This window comes from Podarcis gaigeae, assembly GCF_964106915.1.
Source record: "Podarcis gaigeae genome assembly, chromosome: 14".
NCBI classification, from domain to species: domain Eukaryota; kingdom Metazoa; phylum Chordata; class Lepidosauria; order Squamata; family Lacertidae; genus Podarcis; species Podarcis gaigeae.
Genome location: NC_139690.1, coordinates 17,474,524 through 17,488,873, shown reverse-complemented (window position 1 = coordinate 17,488,873; position 14,350 = coordinate 17,474,524). Strand labels below are relative to the sequence as shown.

Here is a 14,350-nt window from a genome sequence, read left to right as displayed (position 1 = left end):
TCAGCCGTATAAACAGTTTTACCTGTCTTTCCTAACTCTCCTTCTGTTTCCTCAGGTCACAACAGATTTGACTTCTAGAGAAATGCTTTTCAGAGGTAAGTGATACATGGAATAATCTTTTGTACAATGTTGTTCTTTTCCATTAAAGTACAGTGGTACCTCGGGTTGCAGACACTTCAGGTCACATACGCTTCAGGTTACAGACTCCGCTAACCCAGAAATAGTGCCTTGGGTTAAGAACTTTGCTCCAGGATGAGAACAGAAATCACGCCGTGGCAGCAGTGGGAGGCCCCATTAGCTAAAGTGGTCTTCAGGTTAAGAACAGTTTCAGGTTAAGAACAGACCTCCGGAATGAATTAAGTACTTAACCAGAGGTACCACTGTACTGAAGCCACCAGATCATCACTTACACCCAGTGCTATTTTTCTCAAAAGAGAGGTGCCAGAGTTTACCATTCATTAATTCATTCATTTATTGAATTTATATACCGCCCTATACCTGGAGGTCTCAGGGCAGTTCACAAAGAAGATCACAATATATAACAATGAAATAAAAACAATAATCCAATAACACCCCCCCCCCAAAAAAAAGAGCCACCTTTTAAAGGCTATAGGATGTTGACAGTGCTGGATTTACGTATAAGCGAAACAAGCTATAGCTTAGGGCCCCACTCTCTTGGGGGCCCTCAATAAATTTAAAGGAAAAAACAACTGGATATAAGATAATATAAAAATAAAACCCACATACAGCAACAGTGTAGGCTCCTATGATGTAAGTAATGGGCCCCGCCTGCTAGCCTGCTCCCTAAAATATCACTGGTTTGCTATTATTATTTTATGTTATAGCAAGTTTCTAGAGACTAGATTATGAACCTTTGTAAATTGTGTTTCTAAAGGAACTTTTGTTATTGCCCAATGCCAATGTGTTTGCATTATTAAATTTGTTATGAATAAAAAATCATTTTAAATTAGAGCTTAATTTTTCCCCCACCATTAATATACTTCTTATTTGTATTTCACTATTAATATACTTCTTCTTAATTGTATTTCAGTTCAACAATTACTTTGATAAAATACATATTTTGTGATGTGCAAATGGCTTTAGATACCTATTAGGTCTATAAATTACCATACAGCATATATTCAACACACAAAAAACCAGCAACAATTTGTTGTTGACAAAGGACAGCTGGACATATAAAGGGCCCCATTATCTTCAGTAGCTTAGGGCCTCATCAAACCAGTGGCGTAGTGTGAGTTGTCAGCACCCGGGGCAAGGCAAGTAATTTGCGCCCCCTAACCCGTGGATTTGCGCCCCCTAACCCTAACCCCCAGATGTTGCGCCCGGTGCGGCCAGGCCCCCTGCACCCCCCCACGCTACGCCACTGCATCAAACCTAAATCCAGCCCTGGTTGTTGATCAGGTCAAGGGAAGACCTGGTAGAAAAGGAACATTTTTGCCTGGTGCCTAAAGATGTACAATTAACTCTTCCCTTGTTATCATTATCTAGTTCTGTATTGACTGGCAACAGCTCTCCAGGGCAGGCTTCCTCAAACTCGACCCTCCAGATGTTTTGAGACTACAATTCCCATCATCCCTGACCACTGGTCCTGCTAGCTAAGGATCATGGGAGTTGTAGGCCAAAAAATATCTGGAGGGCTGAGTTTGAGGAAGCCTGCTCCAGGGTTTCAGGCAGGGTTTTCTCCCAACTTTACCTGGAGATGCTGAGAGCTCAACCTGGGATTCCTTGCAGGCAAGGCAGATGCTCCAACACTGAGCTATGGCCCTTTCTATCAAAATTCTCCAACCTATTTGTGGGTGGAGAAATTGGGGGTGCCATTTCACTGAACTTCTCCAGGGGAAGGAGAAACTCGCCAGCACTTTGTCAAAGATGGAGGCTCACCATTAGCAGGGACAGTTATTGCTGTTTTTTTTCTAAAAAAGACCTAACATTTGTTTTCACTGCCACTTCAATGAAGGAGAGAATCAGCAAAGGCGTTGGCAGCCTGGCAGCTATTTTGCTTCCTCCACAAACTCCCCAAACCTTGCATCATTTTGGGGGTATCGTTTGAGTGAAATGGTCACCACCACAAAACATGGTGAAGAATATTCTGCCCAGTGACCACCTTTTTTCTGGAGCAGGGAGGGGGGAGAAGGAGAAAACTATATCTCCATAAAAAGGCCTCTGTGAAATGTTGAATCAGATCCACTTGCAACTCAGGGAGGGGGGCCTCCAACTTTTGTAGGACTCCCCCCAGCAAGCTATTTATTTATTTAACAAATTTTATATTTCACTTGATTGTAATAAAACCTCTAAGCACCATACAAAACTATTTAAAAAAAATGACCTATGAATGATGGGAGTGGGAGAGCTCCCTGCTGTAATCAATAAAACACATTGATAAATTGTGTGTTAAATGGTTATTCACTGCTGAATGTATAAAACACATTCAGAGACCCTTGTGCATGTTAATACGTATTGTGCAATACGATAAGCCGCAGTCCCATGCCCACAAAAATGGGAGTAAGGATGGAAAGATCTGCCCATTGTGGTTCACTAAGTTTCTCATTTTTCCAATTTTAAATTCAGTTTTCCACATGTTGCAGCCCTTTGTGAGATATATATATAGACAGACAGACAGACAGACAGACAGATAGATGATAGATAGATATAATCCTCATGAAAATTCACCAGCCTTTTAGTGTGATTTTTCCATAACAAACACACTTTTTTATGCAGTTTTGACCAACGTACCCATTTTTGGCGAGCAACCTTCCCTAATAGAATGGCTCTTGTAGGTTATTTTCACTAATATATTCATTTGTTATGCACACCCTCCTTTGATATATGCATTTTTGTAAACGTTGGCTGGGAAACTGCGTCGCGAATTTGGATAAGGGCGAATTTTGAAGGATAGCTGTGTTTTGGTTCATAAATAGTTTCGGAAAGTGTGGATTTGATGGGTTCGGCTTGCAATGCATTTTCAATCAAATTTCTCCTGCATCCCTAACTTGGGGGTAAACCCCACTGAAGGCAATGTGAATAACATCTGGCTAGGCATGCATAAAATTTTGTTGTATATTATCATCCTGCATTTAAGCAGCATCCAAACCCTGGCCATCCTGGTGTCTCTGAGAAGCTAAGGGCATCAAGCAATTGGACATCATCTTCTCATCCCAATGCCCACAATTCATAGGCACCCTGCCTCTGAACATGAAAGTCTTATCTGGGTACCCTGTTCCTCTTAGACCATGAATCCATTTAACTCATGGTCATCCATTGCTACCTCTTAAATGAATTAACGGCACATGTCGAGTATGCACTGTGTGATTATCAGTGGGTAGTTAAGGACATAGAAAGTTGCCTTATACTATGCCAGGCAGTGGATCTCTCTAGCTCCATCATTGCCTACACCAGCTGGCAAAAGCTCTGCCTATGTGGTCCAGCTGAAGATTGACGCTAGGACCTCTTGCGTTCAACACAAATGCCCTACCACTGAGCTAATCGCTCTCTCTTCTCCAAATGAAAGGAACATAAGAAAGTGCCTTATATTCAGACCATTCGTCCACCTGGTTCAATATTCTCTATACAGGCTGGCAAGGTTTCTTGGGGGTTTCTAGATTACTTTCTCCACCTTACCTGGAGATGCCAGGGATTCAATCTGACACCGTCTGCAAGCAAGGCTGCAGCTCTAACCACAGGTGCATTGCAACTAAACTTGTTGTTCCACAGGGCAATACAAAATGTCACCAGATTCTGTGGAATCAACTCAGTAAATCTGGACTAGGGGAAATTAACATATTCCTTTGCAACAGATGAGGAGAAGGTCCATTGAGATTCAGATTATCACCCTTTCTACTTTCTCATTGTTACTTTCACTGTTGCAGTGGAATAACTTTAATGTCTGACTTTTTCTTTTTCTGCAGTTTAATGGGTTTTGTCAGACCGGGCTATATACAAAGTCCCATTTGAAAGGGAAACCTTTTCTTATTTCTCCATCACAGGAGAAAAGCTATTAAAAACTTCCTTATAACCACTTAATTAAAAAAAAGAAACTGGTTATACACACAGTATATGAGAAGAAATAGCTATAAGCCCTTGATGGTGTAGTTTCTCACTACAATTACTTCTTGAGAGAATCCATCTGCAATCGTGTGAATATTTACTTTGGAATAAGCTTTGCAGAAAACAGAGGCATTTGTATTCCAATATAAAGACACAGACTCAGGCTGTAAAGCTAAATAGCATTCCCTTCACAAAAATAGATTCGAAAGACTAACGTTATTGTTACATTTAATGCTCCTTGCTGAATTTTGGCAGCCAAAACAAATACATTTGTGTAACAGGAATAAATACAGATCATTCACTTTCATTGTGTTGAGACTTTAACAGTGTGATTTCCTCTATACATTTTTTAAAAAATGGCTATGTGTGGTTTTAAAAGATGAACATATTTCAAGCAGTAAGATGTTCTTTTTTAAAAAAAGAAATCCTCATGTTGGTCTCTTTAGTGATGTAATGATGAATTAATATCATGAATTCGTAATAAAATAATTCTAAATGGGTTCTATAGTTTCAGAGTTAGAGACACACACCCCAAATCATTGAGGCTGAGATATTGTTGCAGGCCTACTTTAAGAATCCAAACTCTTATCTTCTCTGCAACACCTACTTCATTGAAAAGAAACAGATTCTTTGCTCCATTACAAACTTTACATCCCACCATGACCCACTCTCTGTCAAAACACTGGTAATGCCATTTCTGAACATCTGCTTCAGTACACAAACATGCATTTGCTTGAAGTATCCTTTGCGTGAAAGCTTATAACAAAATTCACCTGCAACACACACCCTCAGGTAGAACAAACTGGAAACGGATCACAGGCACTGTAGTCAAATACAGAATCTCATTCTCCATCAAAGGAGCCATTCCCGGATATTGACAAATGGAACTCAGCGACTGCCTGTTTTTCAGTGGCAAAGTCCTTGTACAGTCTCGGAGCTTCAGTGCCAATCCATACACACAGTTTTGTCTCACAGTCAACGGCTTTTGCTATTTGCAAAATGCAGCGTACAGGTGAGCAGAGCTAGCAGGCTACAAAGCAACCCCTTTTCTCTAGGAAACAACTGGGGGGAAATAAGAGTTACCAACCTCTCAGAACTTGTTCAGTCCAGGAGTGCCAAGCAGCGAGCTCTTCCCTGCGACGCGTCGACGCGATACAGAATCTTTGAGCATCCTTGCGTAGCGGTGAAATTCCTCCAGCTGATCCAAGAAACCCCAGAGGACCAATGAGAGATTCCCCTTCTCCTCTTGACACCAGCCTAGTCTGGAAGCTGCCTCCCCACTCCCTTTGTTGCCACAAAGCAGCCAGGTTTTCCCAGTTGCTAACTAATTGCAGGAAACCGTCTCTGCTGCAATATCAGAATCGCTTGCTGCATTGGGCTCGCGGTGGATCGAGCGGGGCTGATCTTCCGAGCGACACCTGCTTGTGTCAAGCCAGAGGGGCTCTCCCTCCTCCTCCTCTTCTGTTCGGCACAATTCACCTCCTGGGGGGCTGCGTGTTCCTGATTATCACATCCACGCCACTGTCCAGGGCTTTGCTGTCTGCAGTCCCTTGCTTGCCCTAGCCAGAGGCTGTGCAAACAGCCCATTGAGGGGAAAGGAGCTAGATGCACAGCACTGAGGACCAGATAAGAAAGATGGGGAGATTTTTAGTTTTGCATCAGCCCAATGGCATTGCCGTGGTACCATTTGAAAAAGACCCTTCGCCTGCTTTATACCTTTATCCCTCTCCCCCACCCCCTTATAATTTGCATGCAGAGCCAGAAAGCCCAATTTTCCAGCACTTCCCCCTCCCTACATCATAACAAGCAATAGAGAGCAAAGGAGGAGGGTTAAGTCTTGTAATGCATTGTATTTTGAGTGAGGAGGAGGAATTAGAAGTTATTTCTTTGTCCAGGCTTGTGCACAGTGAACGAGTACAGGAGTGGAGGGGTCAGGAGGAGAAAGCACATCAGACAAAATCGAAATTGAAATCCAAGGACCAGATTACCATTTTGTGCTCTTTAATACATGTTTGAAAGCTGGCGACTTGTCTCTTGAAGCAGCAGCGGCGGGTCCCCGATCCAGAGCCTGCTTTTAACAGCCGCTGTGAATCATGTAGCAATCTATTGTGGATTTACACTGCAATTCTATGCATATGTTTTTTCCTTGTAAGTCCCTCTGTGTTCATTCCTAGTAAGCATGCTTAGCATAGCAGCTTCATTGTCCAAGGGCCCCTCCAAACTGGTGTCTTGTGCAACGTGTCACGGACACAATCATGGTGCATTCATGCCGGAGTTAAACGGGACTATTCACACATCATTTCGCTTTATTTGTTGGCTCTGTGATGCTTCCCCAATGTTGCTGCAACATTGCCATCATTGCCATCTGGAAGGGCAGTCTTGTACTATATTGCAAAAAACCAACAATCCAGTACAAAATTGTGGCATAAAAAGTTACAGGATTTCAGCAGGATGTTATGGGACATGCACTGATCGAAAACCCAGCAGTGTGTCAACCCCAAAACTTTTGCAGGAACATACTGCAATAGTGTGATGACTTATAACTGCCCAGATGCCATCATGATCACAAATATTCATGGATGCACAGTAGAAAGGATACCTAGAGGAACCCTAGCTTGAATAATAAACTCTGTTTTGTCCTCCCCACTTCCTTGAGTGGAGAGAAGTTCCAGGACCACCTTTTGGCATCCTTTCCCAAGGAGAGATCACAAGACGAGCTCAGTATTACAAAGCAGAGCATATAGGGGCAAGCAGTAAAGCAGATCTAAGATACAGAGGAAAAAATCTGCCCCTGGCTTGGTGCCTTCAGCTCAAAACTTCTCTGGCTCACTCTGTTTCAAAAGTTGGGTTGCTACCAGACGGTCAGCATTTTGAAGGAGGGATTTAAGCACATCCCAGAAATGTTGGCTTATACAATTAAAGGGAATCGGAGAGCTCTGTTACCCTGGTGCAACAAATCCACTTTAGAAAAGGAACATGCTTTCTGCGGCTGAGATTGTGACAGGGAAATGCATTGTAAATGGTGGAATGAATGAAGAACAGAAAAGCATATAAAGCACACACACACATAAACACCCAAGCAAGGAAGGGCTGACAGTGCATCTGCCTCATGTGCAAAAGCTCTTAGGTTCAAAACTTTGCAAATGCCCCCTTTCTGAAATTCTGGAGAGTCGCTGCCAGTCAGTGTAGACAATACTGATCTAGATGAACCTATTCCAGCCCACTATATACCGTAGTATGACTCAACATAACGTTATTGCCAAAAACCCCAAAACAAAGCAAATTTGCATAAAAGTGGCATGTGCTAATTGATATGAATAGATGCACATTTTGCAATAATTACTGTAATTTAAGTAAAAATGCAAAAGCTGTCACCACGGTGGGGAAGAGTGATTAGGTGACCTGGGTCCAGGTGTTGCCAGCTGCTAATGGGCCATGCCAATTACTCTGATGTCCTTTCTTACGGTTCTTGATCTTTAAACCAGACTTAGACTGGGGACAACTCCGAAGAAGAAGAAGAGTTTGGATTTGATATCCTGCTTTATCACTACCCTAAGGAGTCTCAAAGCAGCTAACATTCTCCTTTCCCTTCCTCCCCCACAACAAACACTCTGTGAGGTGAGTGAGGCTGAGAGACTTCAGAGAAGCGTGACTGGCCCAAGGTCACCCAGCAGCTGCATGTGGAGGAGCAGGGAATTGAACCCAGTTCACCAGATTATGAGTCTACTGCTCTTAACCACTACACCACAGTGGCTCATGTCAAGAAGTGCATGGATGGGCAACTGAGGGCCAAGTGGGACTTTCTCTTTGGCCCATGGACTCTCTCCAGAGTATGCCTCTCCCCAGACCTGCTTTGCCCCCTCGTTGGGTGTTTTTGTCCGGCTGGAACATGTCCTTGAGCTCTGATGATGCTTCTTCCCTGCGTTGATGGAGAGAGATGTGCGGGGTATAAAGATGCTAGCCTAACAAACGAAGGTAAGATCAACATCTGTGGCTTCACCTTGTTTAACTCCAGCCCTGCTCATAAATGACACATGACCCTCAGGACGTTGCCCATAATGCAGCCCTCAGGTTCCCTACAGAGCTGTCCTCTGTCAAGTAGGACCCACAACTAACTTATTGGTGGCACAGAGATCTTTCTTGCCTGGGAAAAGCAACGGAGAAGCCTCAGACTGCCAGAACATGGAGAGAGCTTGTTTTATTAAGGGAAACTTGCCTTTTGTGTTGCTGATAAGAGTGTTTCTCATATCTTGGCAGCAGTTGCGAAGGGTAGGGAGAATACTGTGCCTTCTAGTAAGTGTTGCATTATTTGAAGGGGAAGAGATCCGTATTTCGCATCTATTTTTCTTTTTCTTTTATTATTTCGCTCACTTGCTTCTCATGATCAGCTAACTGAAATGGATGCCTTGGCACATAGGGTCAGTGCAACATTAATCCAATCGTAGCCCCTGGCCTATTAGTGGGATTTAGCTTTAGGGATGTTTTGAAAAACAAACTGAAACGAGCTCTGATTTCTCAATTTGTGCCTTGAGACATAGCTTTACGCCTGTGGTATGGAAGTTCGAGGGCCGCATTCTAACATTCCAAGGGCCACATGTCAGTGCTGTGCAGGGCCAGGGGCAAAAGAAGAAGGAGCAACAAATGTAAAATTTGCCTTCCTGAGTTAGGTTAGTTGTTAGGCACACGCTCACATACCTCCTGATCCTTCTCTCAACATCAATTGGTACCACAAGGAGCCAGTGTCTGGCTGACAGTATCCTACCTTTAAAAGCAGCAGGTATCCTGTTCTGTTGGGTCTTGAGGTCCTTGAGGTGGTGGACATGGTCTGGCAGAATCAGGTCAAGAAAAGCAAAGTGACAGAAGCCAAGCCAGCAGTAAATCACACCAAGTAAACTGGAGTTAACTCTTTATTAGCAAAAAAGCAATCTGCACATGAGTGCAGCAATCCATCTCTGGTAGGTCTTACCCCCATGAAGCAGGTGCTGAGACTGCCTCCCCACAGCTGCCTAAGTCTCCTACCCTCCAGGGTTTCCCCCCAAGCAATCAGAGACTGCGCCTGCATGTCTGTATTTGCTCCTCTCATTTCATGCCTCTTCTGGTTCTGGAAGACTGGGAGCTTGCTGCAGCAGGAGGGGTAGACATCTGTGACTCTTCACCAACCTGACTCACCTCTGCCTCTTGGTCTCTCTTTCTTCAGCTTCTGTCTCCAATTCTGGACTTCTCTCTGCCACAGACTCTCCCAGCTCACTAAGCCTTGTAACCTCTTCAGCTTCCAGCACTTCCTCTTTCCCATCTTCCCCCTCTTCTTCCTCTGCCCACTCATCATTGACCCACCACAACTCCCCAGGCTCTGAGCCTTCTTCCCAGCTGGTTCCTCCCACCATTCCTCTGCGTCCAACCAGTCCATGCCTCTTGCTTGCTTGCGTGGGTGGAATTGCGAGTGATGAGGTGAGCTGGGTATAGAAGCTGCTGACTTCTGTGGGGCTGGAATGTCACCTGCTGTACAAAGGTAAGAGTCATTCTGTTGTCCCACCTGTCTTTGGCCCTGGTCCCCCCGCCCACCCTTGGCATGTGGACCCTGGAAACTTGGCCTCGAGGGAGCCCTCCTGCTGAAAAGGTGTAGATGTTACAAGAACTGAAGGCTACATCTTTCTTAATTATGGAAATGAGGTCTTGATGCATTGCGTTTTTACACCGTAGGCAGGAGACTTTACAAATTCTGTGCCACCAGGGACCTACAGGCTGTTTATTCTGAATCAATATTTGCAGAGGGGCTGCATTTCAGTGATAAAGCACTTGTTTTGCATTCAGGAAACGCCAAGTCAAAAGGTGATCTTGGATAGCAGAACTGGGAAATACCTTCTCCTGATGCCTCTGCCAGTTTGAGTGGTCAATACAGGGCTGGATGGACTAACGGTCTGATCTGGTGGTCTAAGATCAGCTTCGTAAGTTGAGCAATTCTTCTTTGTTTCATTCATTACAGTGGTACTTCAGGTTAAGTACTTAATTCATTCCGGAGGTCCGTTCTTAACCTGAAACTGTTCTTAACCTGAAGCACCACTTTAACTGACATGGTGGCTTACGCGCCTGCAGATTCCGTGTTGCCTGAAACGGCAGCGCGGGACTTGTGTCTGCCTACTGCCTCTCCCTCAGCCACCCTACAACTGAGGGGGAGGCGGTGGAGAGGCTCCAAGCTTTTTGGGGGGGGCTTGTCCCACCCCCACGGGCGGCTCGCCCCACCTCTAGCTGCAGGACATGCCCTGCACCAGGCACCTGAGCGACTAGCTACGCCGCTGGCTCACCGTCCTCCCTCTCCCATTTCATCCACACAACAACCCTGTGAGGTAGAACAGTAACTGGCCCAAGGTCACCCAGTGAACTTCATGGCCATGTGGCGATTTGAACCCTGGTCTCCCCAGTCCTAGTCTGATCCTCTCACAGTGTCTTCAGCACGCACTCACAGGCACTACAGTGGTACCTCGGGTTAAGTACTTTATTCGTTCCGGAGGTCCGTTCCTAACCTGAAACTGTTCTTAAACTGAGGTACCACTTTAGCTAATGGGGCCTCCTGCTGCCGCCACGCCGCTGGAGCACGATTTCTGTTCTCATCCTAAAGCAAAGTTCTTAACCCGAGGTACTATTTCTGCGTTAGCAGAGGCTGTAACCTGAAGCGTATGTAACCTGAAGCATAAGTAACCCGAGGTACCACTGTATAGCAAACTTAGATGCTGCTGTTCCTCCATCAAGTACACCTGCTCCCCCCTCCCAGCATGTTTTTCACAAAGTTTGGGAAAGTGGCTTTGTTGTTATTTTTTGGTTGGGGGTATGACTGCTTTTTTTTGTCTATGACTTTTGAGAGAGAGGTTATTCTGCCTGGTGTGTCTGTGCATATAGATGTCAAAGCTTTTCTGTATAATGGGTATTTTATGGTTGCCCATGACAATTCCCCACCCCACCCCGATTTCTAAATGGGCCCTCTGGGCTCAAAAATGTCTGGGTTCCCTCATCTCTATCCGCTATCCTATAGGTTTAGGATTCCTACGCTGCACCATCCCTCCTGTTTCTGGGTCCTGTTCTCCCTTCCCTTGGGTCCACAGCAGTCTTTCTGCTGACTGGAAAAGCCTTATATCTTGCCATCTCTGTATTAGAAGGTATAAGCAGATACAGGCTCATTTCCATTCAAAGTGTCGAGCTTAAGAACTTCCAATTTCTATAATCCACCCAGTTTGCGAATGCCGCATGGAAAAGATGAAATGAATCATAGCATTTCATTCCTGTTAGGGATGTGGATCGGTAAATACTGTGCCAGGTTGTGTGAGCTACATTATCAGTGAGTTGTCAGGTAGGGAATTACCTCTTCAACTTGATATAGGTTGAATATATTCACCCACGCAGAAGAAGAAAGAGAGAGAGAGAGAGAGAGAGAGAGAGAGAGAGAGAGAGAGAGAGGAAACACTATTTCCTTATTGCGAAGTGGCTTGGACCTGACAGACACTGGCCTTTGCAAGAGATTGCTAAGATTCATCACAGAGTAAGGAAATTCAAATGGAGATAATCTTTATTTCTTGAGTCTGCAGAGTCAACTTATTGTACTGATGATCTAGAGTGGTGTGTGTGTGTGTGTGTGAGAGAGAGAGAGAGAGAGAGAGAGAGAGAGAATGAATAACCATGAAATTGGAAAAGTTTCCTTAAAATGCCTGTTGACATTTAAAAAGCTGCTCCCAGACTTTGGAACTCAGTCCCTAAAGAAGATAGACTGGCTCCCTCCTTGTTGTCCTTTTGCTGGCAAGTGAATACTTCGGAGACCTGAGTTGGTGTTATGCTGTTTTTATTGTATTTGTATACAGTGGTACCTCGGGTTACATATGCTTCAGGTTACATACGCTTCAGGTTACAGACTCCGCTAACCCAGAAGTAGTGCTTCAGGTTAAGAACTTTGCTTCAGGATAAGAACAGATATCGTGCTCCAGCGGTGTGGCGGCAGCAGGAGGCCCCATTAGCTAAAGTGGTGCTTGAGGTTAAGAACAGTTTCAGGTTAAATATGGACCTCTGGAATGAATTAAGTACTTAACCCGAGGTACTACTGTAGTTTTCTTTAGGATAGAGAGAGAGATTTAATTCCATCAATATTTGTTTTTAATTATTGTTTTTCTATGTTTTTAGCTGTTCTTATTTTTACCTGTAAATCACCTTGAGTCCCTGTCAGTAGGAAGGGTGGTGTGTGTGTGTGTGTGTGTGTGTGTGTGTGTGTGTGTGTTCACCAAACAGGAAGTTGGCCTGTCTGATCTCAGCCAGAAGGGAGTTCCACAGAATTCATTAATGAAATTTATATCTTGCACTTGTTGGCAAACAACAAGTGATAATGCAATAACAACATATTTAAAATAAATCCAGTACAGATGCAGATGGGAAAATAACTCAACTTAAAAGGTTTTCTGGAAGGGGAAGGCTTTTGGTAGGTGCCAAGAAGACAAGTGAGATGGCCCCTGTCTAATATTCCAGGGGAGGGAATTCCAAAGGGCAGGTGCCACTACGCTAAAGCCATAGTTCCTACATTGTGCAGAACTGGACCCACAGCACTAAATGCTTCTGGTGGATGCAAGTCATACACACAAGCCCTTCACCCAAGACCTTGGTGATCAGGCAGAGATATAAGGCATCAAGCAGTCCTTAAGGTATCCTGAACACCAACAGTCCACATGACACACCTGGAGACTCCCATTTCCCAAACCTAATGGAGAAGGAACCACAGATCAGTGGTAGAACATTCAGTGCTTTGCATGCCAGAGGTTCCAGGTTCAGTCTGTGGTGCCTCCAGTTTAAAAGATCAAGCAGCAAATAACATTTATGGTTTGCCTATTGCATTTTTAAACCACCTTTCTGTTGGAGGAAAGCAAATACATTTCCTTTTTTTTGAGATTCTAGTTAAAACATGTGTTAGTTTAAATCACACAAGGGCATGGTTTTGTCTAGCAAGCTAACCAGCGCTTGTTTGTAAGCCTCTATGTCTTAAGTTAGCCCCACCTCTAAAAGCTGAGCCATTTTTTGTCTGCTGTTCTCTCCAAACAAGATGTCTGCTATTTCTCTCCTACTGTCTCCACTTATCCTGTAAATATTTCCTGCATGAATATAGCCTTTGGTCAACAGAAACTATTGATTATTCTGACCTAATTCAACCAAGCTGCAAGGTCCCTAACACTTTCTGATAAGGTGCCCTAGGTGGTTTAGTTTTAAAAGACTAAAAAATATCCAATGGAAAGACTTCTGACTGAGACCCTGGACGGGTGCTGTTTGAGTAGACAACACTGGGCTAGATTGGGGAGGAGGCTGGTCGAAGGCAGCTTTTATGTTTCCAATCCAGCCAGCACTTACAAATAAAACTAAACCTCTCCTCTTTGATCAACCTATTTGTTCTCTAAAGCTGAAAAGTCCTCGCGTTTGATCTTTGCTACACTCAGCTACATAAAAAGGCATGGTAGAAAAGGCAGTAAATGTCAAAAGCCTCTTCTTTAATGGATATTGTCTAATGAAAGGCTTATAATTAATGAGAAATTTATATTTGATATCTTGTCCCAAAAGGATGTTTGCGAGATAAATTGCTTCTCTCCCCCCCGCCCCTACACAGACCAAAATGAACTCTGTGGAACGTTTTGATGTGTGAGATCTATATTTGCATATGGGCTGAAGTGATTGTGGCTCCCTCTCGCCACTTCCCCAAAATGTCAGGCTACAGGGAAATTGCTCAGGAAGCACAGGCTGTGGATGGAGAATCCCGTTGTCAGCTGAGGGACTGGTCCTTAATAGGATAACGTGAGTAAATGAAATTACTTTGTTCACCAAGGAAACAGGGAAAGACTCGCCACAGGCTGAAAATGCTAGAAAAGAAAGAGAAAAACCGAGCAACCTTATTTCAGTTTATCTGCACAAGCGATTCTCCCCATCTGCGTGCTTAGCCTTCCTGGGCTCCTTTGGGAGGAAGGAGGTGAGATATAAATTTAATAACTAACTAGTAAATACTTTCCTACCTTTAAAGTTAAGAACATATGTAGAGCCTTGCTGGATCAGCATTTTGTTTCCAACATTGGCCTAGCAGATGGCACCAGCAACCGCCCTCCCATTTTGCTAAGGTACAGTGGTACCTCGGGTTACATACACTTCAGGTTACATACGTTTCAGGTTACAGACTCCGCTAACCCAGAAATAGTGCTTCAGGTTAAGAACTTTGCTTCAGGATGAGAACAGAAACCATGCTTCAGCGGCGCGGCAGCAGCAGGAGGCCCCATTA

The 14,350-nt window shown here is 44.2% G+C and overlaps 1 protein-coding gene across 2 annotated transcripts in view; it reads right to left on the bottom strand.

Moving 5' to 3' along the window:
• The window catches only part of CTXND1 (cortexin domain containing 1), a 187,823-nt gene that overhangs the window by 32,069 nt on the left and 141,404 nt on the right, over positions 1-14,350 (bottom strand). The window contains exon 1 of one of the 2 annotated variants that reach the window (XM_083712980.1): positions 5,153-5,928. The exons of the other annotated variant lie outside the window; for it this stretch is intronic. The gene's annotated coding sequence lies outside the window, so the exon portion shown is untranslated. Of the gene's footprint in view, positions 1-5,152; positions 5,929-14,350 lie in introns of those variants that run through there. 2 annotated transcript variants of the gene reach the window in all.